The sequence below is a fragment of the Periplaneta americana genome, chromosome 8 (assembly GCF_040183065.1).
Source record: "Periplaneta americana isolate PAMFEO1 chromosome 8, P.americana_PAMFEO1_priV1, whole genome shotgun sequence".
Classification (NCBI taxonomy): domain Eukaryota; kingdom Metazoa; phylum Arthropoda; class Insecta; order Blattodea; family Blattidae; genus Periplaneta; species Periplaneta americana.
In genome coordinates, this window is record NC_091124.1 from 117,110,525 (window position 1) to 117,128,338 (window position 17,814).

At 37.0% G+C, this 17,814-nt stretch overlaps 1 pseudogene; it reads left to right on the forward strand.

The window, feature by feature from the left end:
• Positions 1 to 1,089: 1,089 nt before the first annotated feature.
• Positions 1,090 to 12,442, forward strand: LOC138704237 (pyruvate dehydrogenase E1 component subunit beta, mitochondrial pseudogene; annotated as a pseudogene).
• Positions 12,443 to 17,814: the final 5,372 nt, after the last annotated feature.

The window sequence follows — 17,814 nt, forward strand, 5'->3', positions numbered from 1 at the left end:
TCTGTGTGTGTGTTTGTGTTTGTATTTGTGTGTACTTCTATGATCTACTGTGAGCCTGATTTGTTATTTATATATTAAGGTTACTTTTTGACTCTCCCTCATGTATGAAGCGAATGGGAAGAAAACAATTTTACAATACAATATTTTTAAATTAAATCTCTTTCTACTAAATGAGAACATAAAACGAGTTTTCTTTTTATTATCGCCCAATTCTCCTGAAATTCCGTGGGGAATTCTTTTCATATCTTCCGTATTCTAGTTATTTTGTCACACAATACTTATCTAGCTCCGAAGATATCAATAACTCGATGTGAACCTCAAAATCACTTTTCATTTTTTGTTCATCTTATATAGATAACCCTTTGACTGAGGTCTGGTGCACAGCCTCCAGTGAGTGTGGGTATTAGTCACTGGTAACCTTAGTATGTGAGGAAGAATCAGTACTATTACATGTTAAATAGTGGTCTTTCGTCCATTTTAAATTTAAAAATTGCAATATGTAACCTAATTAATATTAATATTTTTGTTAAATAGTAGTTTTAGATAGCAGCACACTTAGTGTATCTCGAATTCCACCAAAGGTCTGCAGACCATATTTGTATGTGATTAAATTTATTAGCCTGATCAGTAGGCTGAAACTGTGTCAGTCACTGATTATTACAAGGGAATTTAAATTAGTTGAAATGATCACAAGAAATGACCACAATGGCATGGGAATGATCAGGAACCTCTTGTGGCGTACAGGAGAATGCTATAATTTTCCTGTAGGGCCTGCTTAAATTTCGTTGATGATGATGATGATGATGATGATGATGGTGGTGGCTGTGGTTGAGGCGGTGGTAATGGTTATGGAGAAGAAGACTATATTGTCAATTCTTTTTCAGGTTTATTGAAAAGAAACTTATTAATTGAAAAGGTTAGCCTATACTTTTTGCTGGAAGTGCCGGCAATAACAACCATGCTGGTGAATATTGGAGTAAGATTCTTACACCAATTTAAGAGCAAGAAGAAAACATTTACGATGAAGTACGAAATGTTTTCAACAAACATTAAAATGGAGGACAAGATACAAACTCGTGAGGCCATAAAATGGCTTTAGATGAGGAAATGGAACGTGATGAACGTGTTTTCATACTTGGAGAGGATATCCTTACAAAGTCACTAAATGACTTTATGCAAAGTGGGGAGCAAAGAGAGTCATAGACACACCAATTACCGAAATGGGGTTTGCTGGTCTAGCAGTTGGAGCTGCAATGGGCGGTCTGAGGCCAGTATGCGAATTTATGACCTTCAATTTCGCGATGCAAGCCATAGACCAAGTAGTCAATTCTGCTGCTAAGGCTCTTCATATGTCTGGTGGCTTAATCAACGTCCCCGTCGTTTTTCGTGGCGCAAACGGAAGTTCGTCAGGCACAGCTGCTCAGCATTCCCAGTGCTTTGCTAGCTGGTACTCTCAAGTGACAGGACTGAAAGTTTTGTCTCCATTCAATTGTGAAGACTGCAAAGGACTGCTGAAGTCTGCAATACGTGATCCGGATCCAGTGATCTTCTTTGAGAATGAAATTATGTATAATGACATTTATCAATTACCAGAAGAAGCAAAGTCTAAAGATTTTGTGATACCAATTGGTAAAGCCAAGATAGAAAAGCAAGGGAAGCATATAACAATAGTTTCCCACGGACGTTCTGTTTTAATAAGCCTTACAGCTGCACAGAGTTTAGCGGGTGAGGGTGTTGAATGCGAAGTAATTAATTTACGCACGTTAAGACCCATGGATTATGAAACCATCTTCAAATCAGTGCAGAAGACACACCGTTTGATAACAGTAGAACAAGGCTGGCCACAGTGTTGCTTTGGTAGTGAAATAACCCGTGCTGTTAATGAAGATGTGACGTTTTTCTACCTAGATGCACCTGTAATCTGCCTCACAGGTGTGGATATACCAATGCCTTATTCTCTCCCCCTGGAAGAAATGTCAATTCCAAGGCCACAGGATGTGATTCATGCAGTTAAGAGAATATTGAACATAAATAACTTATGGATTCACCTTCTGTTACAGACATTAAAAAAAATTAATTTGTATTTGATTTACTACTATTATACAAGAATGTGGTAAATGTAAATTTATTGTCAGTTTTATATCGTCGACATTGTATTTATACTTACAGTAATAAAATAAAATTGTAATGAGGTAATTATCAATCTCCTTATCCTTGTGAGTCCTGAAACATTTTTTTGTTTTACTTTTAAAGTTCGATTCTACATTTAAAAAGGTGACTGAAATGAAAAAAAAAATGATACAAAAAATTCTGCAAGTTACACTTAGAGCACAAATTCAGGTATATTACAGTATACTTCGGGTCTCTACACATACATATTATATCATTTTTTTACCCTTAAAATATAACGTTGATTATGTACTTACTTCGAAAGAATGTTCTACGGTGCCTTGAGTTTTTGTTCGCCATTTTCATTCATAAATAGTTGAAGCATGCATTGCAATGATTGAATCGATCTTCTTGTGCTTCCTGTAAGTCCCAAGAGATGTCAGGAGCTTGACAAGCACTGAAAAGCAGTGATAAATAATGATTCCACCGAATGTAAAATTAGAATGCATATATGAAGTATAGTATACTATACTCCAACACCCAGGAGACTATAGACAAATGTTGATAACGTAATCAGTACTAAACGGATCAAATATGTAAATCTTGATAATGTGCCGGTATTACTACGTAGTGTTGACTGGTTGCTTTCCAATTTTGAGCACTTCACAATTGTGTAGTTGGCTCCTCTCTACAGTTCTTGATACCGATTTTCAACTTGTGCACTTATAATAATATTCCAGCAGGTATCGTTACACATTATAAGAGTATGAACAGTGAAGTTTTGAAGTGAAATGTTCTTTCCCCGTTTTATCAGTGGTCTAATAATCGTTACCATGGTAATAGAATTATGGCTGACTTGAATATAAGAATATGTTGCTATTGATCTTTCCAACCAAATCCGTACACAAAAAACCCATGAAGGGCCGAGGTCGACCAGTCTGTTGCTGGTCTCACGTTCACATGCTTCAGCAGAAGTGAAGGATCATCCAACTAGAACGGTGGTATTGTGTGGTCAGCATGATCATCCTCCCTCTCCAAACCATTGCAGCTTGTTTTAGAAACCAGAGTTCGCTATCTGGCATAATTCCACAAATTCATCATGTGCTGGGTGGGCACTAGAGCCCTGCACTTACTAATTTTGTTCGAGCGTGAGAAAGCTCTCATGTAGTTGGCTGGATGGTGCGAGGCTTTGCCGCTCGCTACTAAACTTAAAGTGAGTGATGCTCCTCACAGTGGCCTATTAAACATGGATCAGGAAACTAGTCACAAATACAAATTAAGCAAGCCATTAGACCTCAGAAGTGATGTGTGGGGAAAAATTTGTTACAGAACAAACATAAAACAATATTTAATTTCGTTGCTGTCAGTTGTTATTCTTGTATTTTATTTTGAACCAAAGACACAGTTTCTCATATTATTTCTATTTTTGCTCCAACGACATAATTTTATGCGTATAGAAATTATTGAAGTTTCTTGTAGTGTACAAGATGAAAAATGTGGTAATTTTCATTCATATAACGTTTGAAATGTGAGAAGAAAGTAAAATTGGCAACAAAATATAGTAAATAGCATGACAAGTCAGAACAAACAAATATTTTTTGTTATTTTTCTTCATTATTCTACAGAACATAATTATCTAACTCATTAGATCACAGCAGGCTATGTGCGCGTCCGGGAAAACATCTAAACAATATCTAGTTGCTTCCGGCAAATCTCCTTCCATCCGAGCATAGTTCCCCCATCAACATGGTTTAGAGTGCTATTCACTCGAAAGAAACGCCCTTAAGTGTGGGATCTTCGAACGAATACGAGCGAGCGAAAAATTTTCATTACAATGCACTGCTGGTTCCATACACTGGCCGAAATTTCATGTGAAAATTTCTTCCCCATGAAGACTCGAACCAGAACTCATTGTTTGATCATTTATAAGCGTTCAACTTTCGCATCGGTACAATAGTGTTGGGACTGCGTTCACTTTACATAACTTCAATTTTGTTTCTCCGTTTTCATTTCTAGAACATTGCTTAATCATGCAGCACAAATACTGGCAGTTTTGCAATTTTTAGTTACATTACCATTTTAATGCATTGTAACCAAGATACTGAAATGCGTCAATCTTCTCTGGTATTTTATTGTTAAATAGCCATACCCTGCGCTTCGCTGCACGTCTTTTTATAAATAAATATAATTGCTATTAAACGAACAGGTCTAACTAGTTTATTATAAGTTATAAGACGTTTGCTCCTGAATTATTTTCAAAGTTGTGTTTGGAAATATGAATGTACTGTTATTACCATGCAATACACTCTGGAGTTGTTCAATTAATTATACTTTTAAGCTTGATATTACGTTAGACCTAACAGCGTCTGAAACAGAATACATTTGTAAGAACTAAATATTGTTCTCTCAGCTGCAAGAACGCTTTGTCATCAAACGTCACCACTTGGAATGAGCTGTTGCACTGTCTTATATTATTTGAAACGTGTGTTGATAACGGATGTACGACTATAAGTAAGTTTTTAAATGGTTGTGGGGGATCTTGAGTCTCAGAAATAAAGTTTCCAGCAGCACAACATAATCCGTTTGGTCCATTAACCCATTTTTGTGTTTCATTTTATCCGTTTTACCTATTTAAATATCATTAAAATGAGCATCATCGATATTTAGATCGTAATGTAATGCTAACATACATACTGACATGCGTATTAACTCTCGACTACTCTGTCTAGTTCAAGCAATACGCTCTCGTTGTTTGCCAATTCTCTAAGAAAGTTCAGCGCTGTTTTCTCTTTTTCGATCCTGGTAAGTTCGAATTCTCTTATTGGTATGCCAATCAAAGCGTTCGATGCTAGTTTCTCTTGTTCAAACCACTGAAATGTTTGCATAGTTATTTAAAAAACGATTCTCCCGTTCTTCCTCACTCTTATTAAGTCTCCGAATTTTGTTTTGCCTTCAGGCAGAAGTGTTTTGGTAAAACTGAGACTTTTGTTTTAGCATTTTCAAGTACAGCACAGGCCTGCCTGCCTAACGTTAACGTATAAAATCTTTTCCCATAGAACACTAACCAAAATTATTAATGTCCAACTTATACTTATCGATTATATGAACGAAACACAAATCGAATTCAAAACACCACATGCACTACTTCTCCTCTAGCAAACACCGGAGCCTGAATGCTTTCCGCCATGATTCTCGGTAGAGTTGGGCACAATCCCGTGGTGTCATCTCTACAGAGCGTTCGTTTACATAATATAGGTCGACCGGCAGGAAGGCCTAGCAACCCGCGGCAAACCATCTCCCGAACGCTCGACAATCCATTTCAGTAAATCTGTTAGAGTGGCTGTGTTGACATTGGATTGCGTGTTATTCTTCCGATTGTGTTAGTGACTGTTTAGATTAGCTCGTTCACATAGCACCGAAGAAATTTAAAATTTACATTAGTGCAAAGGATTTTCATGGTAGAGACTTATCGGAAAAGAGTGATTGCGAAAAGGTAAAAAGATGATTTGCAAGAAGATTTTCTAATGTTTCTGTTCCACATGTCAGCACTATACGCAACCTCGTTAAACGTTTAGAGAAACTGGGTCAATATTGAAAAAAAGCAGCAAAAGACCAAGTCGTGTACTTACTGAGGAAAAACTGGATGAAATATGAGAAAGATTGAAACACACCTCATAAAAGTATCTCCGTCATCTCGCGCAAAAAAATGGTGTCTCTAAAACCACAGCATATGAAACCATTAAAATTCTTGAATCCTTAAAGGTATCAGAGATGTGTTGCAGCAGAAGGTCATCATTTTCAACACCTCTTACATTCCAGGTAAGTTCAGTAATAATAAAACTGTGGAGCGTATGCGAGACGGTTTGCGCGTGTTACATAGCCTTCGTGCCGGTCGCGCGTCGGCCGGTCGATCTACACAATGTAAGCTCATGCCCCCTATAGAACCTACAAAATGGGACACATTATTTATTAATGTCCAACCTACATAACAAAATAAGGTGACACTTCGATATCCTCTCACACCACAACATACTTAAATCAATGAAAATAACCTCAGAATTATAACACACTACTCTACAGACACGATGTGATCACTGAGAAGGTTATATACTTCATAGGTAACAGTTCTGTATAGTGCACAACACTTCATATTGAATAATATTAGCAAAGAACATCTTCAGCACGATTTGTGGTGTGTAGGCCACCCCAAACCTCGAACTCTACCTCTCTGCGCGCGAGATCTGATGTACTCTGTCTCTTATGGCCTAATTTTGAGTAAAAACAATTAACAATAGGTATCTCAGTCATAATCAGATGGAACTATGAAATAATTAGGGGAGAATTGGATAAAACAGGATGGTATGATAAAACGGGATACCCGACTTATTTCGTTGGAAAGTGCTGAAACTTACCGAATGATGCGTGGACTTTGTTCTTAGACTAGAAGGGGGCATTATGCAGTGCTCACATGGAGAACGAACACGTTAATTTTTGTTGTGTAGAGAAAAGTTTAAAATCAGCTGCTTAACTAAATTGTTTCGACTGGTTTTAATTGGCACATTCTGGGATTAAATTTGCAGAGTTGAAGAGGTAAGTCTCTTATAAACAGTAAATAAAACATTATTAGTCTTTAATTCTTTGTAAAGAAAACCGCTGCAGCTTTTACCGTTTTGTTGTAACGCCATGTTTTTCTTTACAACTCCTAGTCGGACAAAACAGGATACTCTATGGTTTGGCAAAACGGGATAGTATCCCGTTTTATCCAACATGCATTGCGTATGTGGGATTTCACTTTAAATTCTGAATTGAATATGTCCTCGCTATGACAACCAACAATGACAGTGTTAGGAAGAAGAGGATGAAAACGACGAGGCGTGCATTTATTGTAATCACGTCTTCTGAAGAGGGGTGATGAAATAAGTGTACTCAATGCAAGAATGGGCTCATCAGGCGTGCAGTAGTATAGAATCGGAAGACTGCGAATAATTCTACTGTAACTTTCGTGAATGAAAAATTCTGCAATAGGACTATGAATCAATGTCAACAAACAGGATAGACCTTACGTATAATAATTTGATACCTTCATTTAAGCCCACATACATATTTTAGTACTACTAATACATCAAAAAAAGTTTTGCATCACCTGTAGAAGTGGTATTTACGCTCCACTTCAAGAAATATCCATAAAAACATTTGAAAGTTATCCTCTTAACTGTCTGAAAAACGTAAACACTGTTGAGAAACGGTAGATTTTTATTTTAGTTGGTTATTTAACGACGCTGTATCAACTACTAGGTTATTTAGCGTCGATGAGATTGGTGATAGCGAGATGATATCTGGTGAGATGAGGCCGAGGATTCGCCATTGATTACCTTGCATTCACATTACGGTTGGGGAAAACCTCGGAAAAAACTCAACCAGGTAATCAGCCTAAGCAGGAATCGAACCCGCGCCCGAACGCAACTTCAGATCGGCTTGCAAGTGCCTTAACCGACTGAGCCACGTCGGTGGCTGAAACAGTAGAAGTCTACCCTAGAAACCGACTGAAAAAGTAAACAGATGTAAACAGAAGTGCAAGAAATCTCATCTCTCAGCGAATAACTCAGAGTAAAACAGTTTTATTTCATTCTAAAGAGGTTGAACAATTGCAAGGTGGTCAATTACGAACTTAACCGTGTGAGGATTGTTTCTCTATGTCAGGAAGGACTGTCTTCAAGTCAAGTAGCGAGCCGCTTAGGTTTGAACCGGAGTGATGTGGTATGAACCTGGAATCGCTTCCGAAACCCAGGTAATGTCGACGACATGCCTCATAGTGGTCGTCCACGTGCAACAACAGAATGTGATGACCGATATCTGCGAATTATTGCCACGAGAAACGCTGAGAATACTGCTGGCATGATTAATAATGACTTTCGAACTGTGACAGGGAGACGCATATCCAATCACACTGTATGAAACCGATTACATGATAGCTGACTGCACTCCAGACGTCCATGGCGAGGCCCAACTCTTACACCTGGCACCATGGACAACGTTACACCTGGGCAAGAAATCATCACCAATGGACTGTACAAAATTGGCACAAAGTTCTATTCACGGACGAATGCGAAATATGCTTTGTGCTAGTTAATCATCGACAACGTGTGTGGAGAGAATCAGGTAATGCTGCACGACTCAGACACCCCTACAATCAAATGCAGCAAGATAGTGGGTCAGTGATGTTTTGGAGTGGCATTATGTGGGGTCGCGGACACAATTGGTGTCGATCCAAGGAATGCTGAGGGCTCCACAGTATAGGGACAACATTATTCAAGCCATAGTAGCACCGTTTAGTCAGCACTTCGGAAAAGGATTCATGTTTATAGACGATAATTCCAGAATCCATCGTGCGGCTGTTATCAATGACTTCCATAATCATGAAGGAATTGCCGGTATGAATGGCCCGCATGTTCTCCAGACATGAATCCAATTGAGCATGTCTGGAATCAACTAAAGAGAGCCATTTTTGCGCGCCCTGACTCCTCACGCAATCTCGAAGACATATGCAGAATTGCTGTTTAAGAATGGGACACAATGGATCAACAGTTGATAAATGTGGTGGTAGGCAGTATGCCACGAAGAGTCCAAGCATTAATCAATGCAAGAGGAAGCACTACACTCTATTGAAGTTGCTAGGATAGAGATTTGGTACTCTAGCCAATACTGAATTTCCATTTGGCCATCCACATCATTGCTATAATTTTGTCAACAACTGTTATTTTTTTGTCAACAACTGTTAAAAATAAATACATTTTCATTCCTTAGCTTTCCTTCTTTTTATCTTTTATTGAAGGCCTGGTTGACAGGTGATGCAAAACATTTTTTGCGGTGTTTATTAAGCATTTTAATAAAAACACATACATTTTTTCAGTTCCTTAACAATATTTGCTTTATTTTAAATAAATATCCCGTATTACCCAACTAGTCGGCCAAAACGGGATACTTGCGCAGTTTGCAAGAAAATTGTTTTTCCACTTTAGCTATATCATTAGAAGTGAAAATCAAAATGTATTATGAAAGTACATAGAATAGTGATTCATAAGTAAAAATTGAATTGTTTCCTATCACTTCAACAGGAAATATACACGATTCCGTGTTAAGTATCCCGTTTTGACCAACTCTCCCCTACATAATTAAATTACGACTATTTGGTCCAGGGAGCAACGTTTTTGGTGCAAGAATAATTCGTTTAACATGTTTCTAAATTAGTCTTGAATATATTCCTTAACAAACCACTCCAAACCAATATGAATATAGCGTGGATTGTGTATGAAGGTGATTTTTTTGTGTAGGCCTCATTGCATATCTTTACTTACGTAAATAAAAAAGTTAACATGATATACAAATATTATTTTAAGAACCAAAGGAAACAAATGCGGGTACATAATGAGCAAAAGAACGTCATTTCAAGGAAGTTTGTAAAATGACTCGGATAATCTAGAAAATTAACAGCTCTAGTGAGCACCAAGGAAAAACAATACTATTTTTTACTCAAATGTTTTTTTTTTTTATTTTTGGTCCAGGTGAAATAAGCCAACTTACCTTTTACGAAACATTCGTAAAAATTCGATTATATTCCACGGACAAAAAAATAAAATCTAGTAAAAAGTAATATTTTATGTGGACCAAATAAAGTTTAAATATACATTACCGTAGCTCACCCAAATAGGCTATGTAATTAAGCAATAGAAATATGTACAATTATCTGACTGAATAATTAATACTTAATATGCAGCATATGTGTCGCGTGTACAATATATTTGTAAAATTATTCCATCCCTGTCTGTCATTGGTTCATAAACGCAACGCAAATCAGACATAACATTTTATTACCTTCTAATAGGATTAAACTTAACTATAAATATCGCTCATTCAAAGTCAGTTTCTACATATTATCAAGTTTTCTGTGCGTAAGGATCTGTTTTAATCGCACCTTATTATGCATTTGTGCTCAGTTCTCGATTCGCTCAGGAGCTTCTGTAGTGACATAAAGCCTATGTGTATCTGCTGAAGAAACTGCACTTTTCAATGGTGAAAGAACTATCCAAATTGATTAAATAGTTTCCTAAATTTTGTCTCCTACAAATACACTCTCTCTTTGTAATAATATTTAGTATATTATATACACATATGAGTATCATCCGTATAAAAATGTTTGTTAAATGAATATTAATCCGATTGTTGTCCAAGGCCGCTTTAAATAAATGCAGAGTCATTTGTTTTATCTTTATTACCCGTAAATTAATTTGAGACGGCAATGACATAAAGGCATTGTTATTTTATAACTGATATATCTCGTTAAATGTTATTGCGATACAAATTTTGCATAGAATAAAACTTATCGGAAATCTTTTTAAAGAAACGTTTGTTATGTGACATTTTTCATGAAAATCAATAATAAGGGAGATATTTCGATTTTTTAAATTCAGGCTCTCTTATAACTCCCCTTTTGAATAATGTATTTTGAATGCCATATAGCCTAAATCTAAGTGATCGAACTTAATTTATATTCAAATTTCCATAGAAATCGGTTCAGCCATTATCGCGTGAAAATGTAAAAACATCCAGACAGGCAGACAGATATACAAACAAAAATTAAAAAAACGTGATTTTTGGTCTCAGGATGGTTAATTATACATGTTAACACCAATTACTTTTAGAAAAGCGAAAATTACCAGAAAAATTTCGGTTACAGATTTATTATTAGTATAAAAAATAGCTTTGAGCTTAGGTCGTTTGTACCTTTAGGAGGCATAACTTTGGTGTTATTTGTGGAAATTGTAATATATTGTGTTGCAGTTTTATTTAAAATAAATATACTTTGCAAATCATCTTCAAGATTTGAACGTTACTTGATTTTTGTTTTTACTGTGTAGGTTTTATAAGGTGACCAAATCTCCCGTATTTTCTGGTAACGCCAATATTTAAGCTAATTTTTTTGGATCCTCTGGCTCTCATACTGATATTCTAATCCTCGCATAGTTTTCTTCACCAATCATGATTGCTAATTTTTTTATATAATCTCATAATAATAACAACCGCCAAATATATTTAGACATAAACTGACATTAATGGCGATTGTTTAGTAGGTAACTTACCAATCAATACAATAATTCTGTTTCGGTGATCCTGTAATGTTTGGTAGAACTGTGTAAAGAGTTTTTTTCAGCTTGCATAGCAAGATAAAGAATTAAATCTTTTGCGGCATCTTGTTGACAAACGTAAATAAGTTTAAATTAAGAAACATGCATATTTTTAAATAGTATTGTACTCAGTATTGTGACTTCGTCCCGCGCCGTGGCGTCGTGGTCTAAGACATCCTGCCTAGGACTCGCGTTACGGAATGCGCGCTGGTTCGAGTCCTCATGGGATAAGAAATTTTCTCATGAAATTTCGGCCAGTATATATGGGACCGGTGCCCACCCAGCATCGTGATGCACTTGGGGACCTACGATAGGTATCGAAATCCGGTTGCGAATGCCAGCTATAACGGCTGGAGGAATCATCGTGCTAACCACATGATACCTCCATTCTGGTTGGATGATCGTCCACCTCTGCTTCGGCATGTGGGCGTGAGGCCAGCAGCCGGCTGGTCGGTCTGGGTCCTTCATGGGGTGTAGCGCCACGGATTATTATTATTATTATTATTATTGTTATTATTATTATTATTATGATTATTATTATTATTATTATTATTATTATTATTATTATTATTATTATTGTGACCTAACTCAAATTTTTTATGGTAATTAAATTTATAGTTGTATATTATTTAATATAAACTATTCCATCAACAAATCCTGATTTCATATCCCAAAAATTTTCACTGTAATTTGTCACGACCAAGTCTCCCGTATATTTGTGATTAGAAGTTGATCATTGTAAAGTATTATGAAACCTTACTACAAAAAGTGACGGGATTCTTTGATTATATGATCAGCATAGTGCAAGATCAACACTTGAGGTAACTGGAACAATCAAGACAAGAGGAAAATTGTCACTCTCTGTAGGGTGGCTCTTGGCAAATATGGAACCAAAATGTTGGAGGAAATTCATTCCGTCACGTGGTTTAAAGTATGAATGCTGTGAAAGTTTCATATTTATAACATTGAATCTGTTTCAGATTGTGGCACTTCAACTTGGTTTGGATCTGGATCCTGTAAAGAAAGTAGAAACTACAGAAATCTCTCCGCCAGATACATCTTCTGCTATTCCTCCCTCTATTTCTCGGGACTTCCTCTCTCCGTCCCCTTCATTTGGTAAAAGCACTACCAGTACGTACTACCAGTTGTAATAGTAGTGATAGTAGTACCAATTGTAGTTTTAGTAGTAGCAACATTTGTTGTAGCTGTAATGGTAGTACCACCAAGTGGTTTTAGTATTAGTGCCAGTTCTAGTAGTTTATTTATTGAGCATCGGAATTCAAGATGAAATGCCTGGACCTCTCTATTACGGAGAGGATTCCTTTACATGCGCAGTAAATCTACTTTCGTCCAGAATAAAGTCATGTAAGTAAAAAAGAGAGATACAGAAAATAAAGAGGAAGGAAATAAGGAGAGAGGAGAGATAGATGGCTAGAAGAAAGCAAAAGAAGTTGGAAAATATAAAACATGTTGTTTGTTCGAAAGAAATTTGATTCGAACTCCGGGAAGTCCTTTGAGATACTTGTGATAGTCAAATCCTTCCTGAGCAGGTCTCTTCAGAGTACGTCAGTTCTCACTCTACCATAGGTCAATGTCATCTCTTCGAAGCCCATTTAGTTTGAAGAATAAAGCATGGCGACTCTATTTCTGTGAATAATAAAATATATTTTGTATTCTTCTTTCCTGCGAATCTTGGCCACCCCTCGGGCGTAGCGTTTCACGAGGATGGCTATATTATTAATTAAAAGTCAGATCTGGGCGGGGTTCCGCACTCGGGTGTGGCCACTGCTCTATTATTCATGTATTCCGGTGAGGAAAATCTTCTAAATTAATACACATTATGCTCTACATTCTCGGACGCTGCCAAGATCCGAACCTTTGTGCTTGTAAGTAATAGGTCAGTTAGTAACCACAACTGTTCAATACAGAAGAAGTTTCCTCAACTCACATTACTCACAAATCTATGACTTGCTGCTTAGTCAACTGTCCGAAGACAGGTCTGAACATCACAAGTGATAGCAAGAAGGCACCACTTATGAGGCAACTAGGCCAAGAGATACGGGGGTAAGGTGGCCAGTTCCTTTCCCCCTCCATTGCATACATCGCCGACTAGCTACATATTATATTAGTCAGACTTCAAATGCATACAAACAATTGTTCTTCCTCTGACACATAACATCAAGTGAGACGTTCTACCTGATAATAGATATACATATCACTCAGAACCTCAATCAGAGGATAATCTGCGAGTATAGTGAGGTATTTTGTCCTTATTACATAAAGTTTGGAATTTAAATGACAAAAGAAAAAAGAAAAATAAGGTTGTAGAAACGAAGGAAAGAAAATTGAAGAAAGGAAAAGGAATGAAACAAAGAAAGGAAGGGAGGGAAATGGAGATAAATGAAGAGAAAAATAGATTATCAGGAGGTAGAAAGGGAAGAGAATAAAGGACCATGAACAGAACGAATAAACTTATAAAAGAAGGAAGAGTTACGGACTTGTGAGAAGTGAACACTTATGCACGGGAACACACAGGATTTGGTTTTCTTTTGGGGGGGGGGGCTTCAGATAATATACTATACTTGTAATGTTAGTTACCTTCAAAGCACAAAATGTATAGCTAAATTGAATTTAAATATTAGTTTCATTTGTTACATATATTTTCAAAGAAAGGGACTTACATTTACAAATACAAATATGCTATGGAATAAAGGACACTAACTTACAAAATATGAGCCTACTGAACATTTTTAGTAGGTCTGCTCGTCTGCTGCTTGTTATAAAGTACAGTACTTAAATCTCATTTTCAGAGTATGTCAAACTTTAAAAGAGTGGGTCAATATTTAATTACAAAATCAAGCCTTCTTGCATTCTCAGTCACAGTATCATATCACTGTCACATTGAAAGCAGGTAACTTTATGGATATATTTAATGTTTGGAAAGATATTACCTATTGATTTAAGTATTGATGATGGAAAGAGAACTCAGGCTTTGGAAAATACGAAAAAAACTCAAGCCAATAATCGAAACAGTCATACTACGTGGACGATAGTGTCTGCCATTACGTGGTCAGAGACCATGGTGAGTTTGATATGACTAAGCCTCCAGTAGAGAATGAAGGACATTTTATAGCTATTCTAAGAGCTCTCGTAAATGCGGAAGATAGTGTGTTAAGGAACCATTTTTCGAGTTGTGATGGAAATGTTACTTATGTAAGTTGGAATATCCAAAACCAAATCATAGAATCTCTTGGTTAGTAAACATATTATCATTTGACGCTATTGTTGTGAATAAATTATTATTATTATTATTATTATTATTATTATTATTAATATATTTAAAATTAGTACAAGTTGTGTATGTAATCGGCAGACTACGGTCTAGGGTCACTGATTCGCAAGACTGAAGTTTAGTCCATACCTGTGGAGTAACGGTCAGCGCGTCTGGCCGTGAAACCAGGTGGCCCGGGTTCGAATCCCGGTTGGGACAAGTTACTGGTTGAGGTTTTTTCCGGGCTTTTCCCTCAACCCAATACGAACAAATGCTGGGTAACTTTCGGTGCTGGACCCCGGACTCATTTCACCGTCATTATCACCTTCATCTCATTCAGACGCCAAATAACCTTAGATGTTGATATAGCGTCGTAAAATAACCTAATAAAAAAAAAGACTGAAGTTTTAAACCCACGGAGTATACGTGGCGTCATGATTCATGGGATGGAATGGCACTGTGAGAGTAGGCCTACAGTGGGTTTCGTAAGAAATTACATTACCGCCTTTCTCGTTCTGCTTGGCGTGGGTTCTTGCAATCACCATACGTACTTGAGATTCTGTGGTCACTTATTTATTTGATTATTAAATACATGCATATTTGTGTTAGTCTTAATTTTGCTGTTTTATAATTCACAGTAATGAGGAACATGTCGAAAATTAAGAGCACCAAGCGTTGCATTTAGAACGAACTTATAGAGAAGTTCGGAAAGGAATATTTTCTTATTAAAGGAAAAAACACTGAAATTCGCAAATTGTTAAAAAAGTAGAAGGACAGATACTGTAGAACTCGATTCTTTCAAAAGCAGTGTAATAGCAAAAGTACATGGAAAATATTTAATTTTACAATCAAAACTAGCCTTCAACTTTAAAAAGAGTTTCATTGACATTTGTGTACATATAATATAGGTACATGCCAACATCCCTTTCAACAATATTTCAAAGCGTTTCTTGGAAAAAAGTTATTTTGAGTGAAAGTAGGAGATACTAACCGAGCGGATTAGCGGTGTGGTAGAGGGCTGGCTTCGCATTCGGGAGGTCTGGGGTTCGATCCCAGGGGCCGGCAACCCTAACTGAGGTTTTTCATGGTTTCCTCAGTTATTTCCAGGAAAATGCCGGGATTGTACCTCTTGAAAGTCCGGCCATGGACGGCGATCCTTCCCTTAATCCTTTCAATTGTGTGAGTGAATGCTGTGTAATGTCTTAAATGTTTGTGTTGTATCGGAGATAGCCCTGGCATTGAGCTGATCCCTCATCCGGGGAGGCCCTCCATGTCCTTGTGTGGTCAAAAAAGTATGCATGTGATCCACAGATTAATTCCTCTCCCGACAGGTCGCGGCCCTGTAAGGTCCGGGTGGCGTGGGTCGTGTAAATGCACCTAAAAGGGAGAGGTTAAACTAAGAAGAAGAAGAAGAAGAAGAAAGTAGGGGATATTTTTCTTTTAATATGTTGCGAATGTACCTTGTAATTCTGTGCGTGGACAAATGTATTTTATCTAAGTACTGTATATTCTTTTCTTTTCTACTCACACACAAATTATTATTTTATATTGTTTTTTTTTTCACTTGGTTATTGAAAGATGTATCAACTACTATGTTATTCAGCGTCCATGGAATTTGTGATAGCGAGATGGTATTTGGCGAGATGAAACCGAGGATTCGTCATAGATTAACTGACATTTGTCTTACGGTTGGGTAAAACCTCGGAAAAAACCCAACCAGATAACCACCCCAAGTGGGAATCGAACCCACGCCCGAGCGAAACTCCAGATCGGCAGACAAGCGCCTCAACCGACTGAGTTACGCAGGTGGCTTTTTATATTGTTAAAACTTGTACAGTATAATGTAAATTGAAACATGTAAAGTTAGGCAATTATTTTTGTACTAGAAATGCACTGTATATATTATATTTGGAAACGTGAACATTTGTGCTCACGTGCATCAACGTCGGTTAGTGTAATCACCGGTTAAAATTGCCACCTAACCCCTGGTTAACAATTTTTACGGTGCATCAACCTCAGTTAGGACTTAAATAGAAGGTTAACCACAGTAATCTCTAACCGGCCATATTCGAGCGGTCAAAGGAAATAATCAGTGATTAGTTGGCCAAGTAAAACAAAATGGCGGCTAGAGCCACAGGTGATTATTTCTAAGACGATTATTTACAGTACTTGAATTACTTGGATAGAGATGATGGTGAGTGTGAAGTTTCTTTAGTGGAAAGAGAGAATTCTTACGAGGAATTAGGTGGCAGAAAATTTTAGGAGGGATTTCGTTTATCAAAATCTACAGTGTCATTTCTGCTACGACAAATAGGTCACTTAAAATAACACAGAAACAGTCTTATTTCTCCTATGGATCGGCTGCTTATAATACCACAGGCCAGTGTATATAGTCACGAAGCTCAATACGTAGTAAATGTGCATCCATTAATAGTTGCTAACCACTAGGATCGCTGGTATCGCCTCATTACAGACAATGCGAAATAGTACCTCACAGTCTATTGTTCCTAGTACCCTCATAAACTCGAGCTTCATGACTGTATATACTAGACTATGATATTACGATTCTGTGCATCTGATATTTTCTGTATTTTAAGAGGGAACACTCGAGTATCTCTTTCTCTATGTCACTGGCTGAACGAAGAGAGGTTATGGATGAATCGTAGCTACACACATTCGTACATCGTACTAATCTTCTTCACCCTTTTCCCTTATGGATATTCCATCTTTTTCATATATTATAATATATTTAAATATAGTAATTAAATCTCTCAATAGGCTACTTCGAACTCACTTGGGATATAATCATTTTTGCATTTAATTTTCCATTTTGTAAGATTTTAATCTAACAGCGTTGAAAAAAAAACAATGAAATGCAACTCGCAAACATAACAACGTCCAAAGGCAAACAAATGCAATGCGAAAATATAGCACACGTTCGTTTTGGTGTAGAACGGAGTCGGGATTACGATCGACGTTCGTTTGTGTTACGTTACGTTGCGGTGAAGTACGTAGAAGTTCGACAAATGCAAGCTCCGTGTATTTCATTACGATCAACGTTAGAATGAACGAACGCATGACGGCGTTGATTCAACATTGCCAAGGTCAAGCTTTCACAAACGCAAAGAAACGTAAGCTGAAAGTCAACCAATCACGAATCAGAAGTCCTTCATATGTTTTCACCTCTTCTTTCGTTGTAGATGCGCCATATTGCTACTGAAATATTAAATAAAATCATATTAATTAAAAATT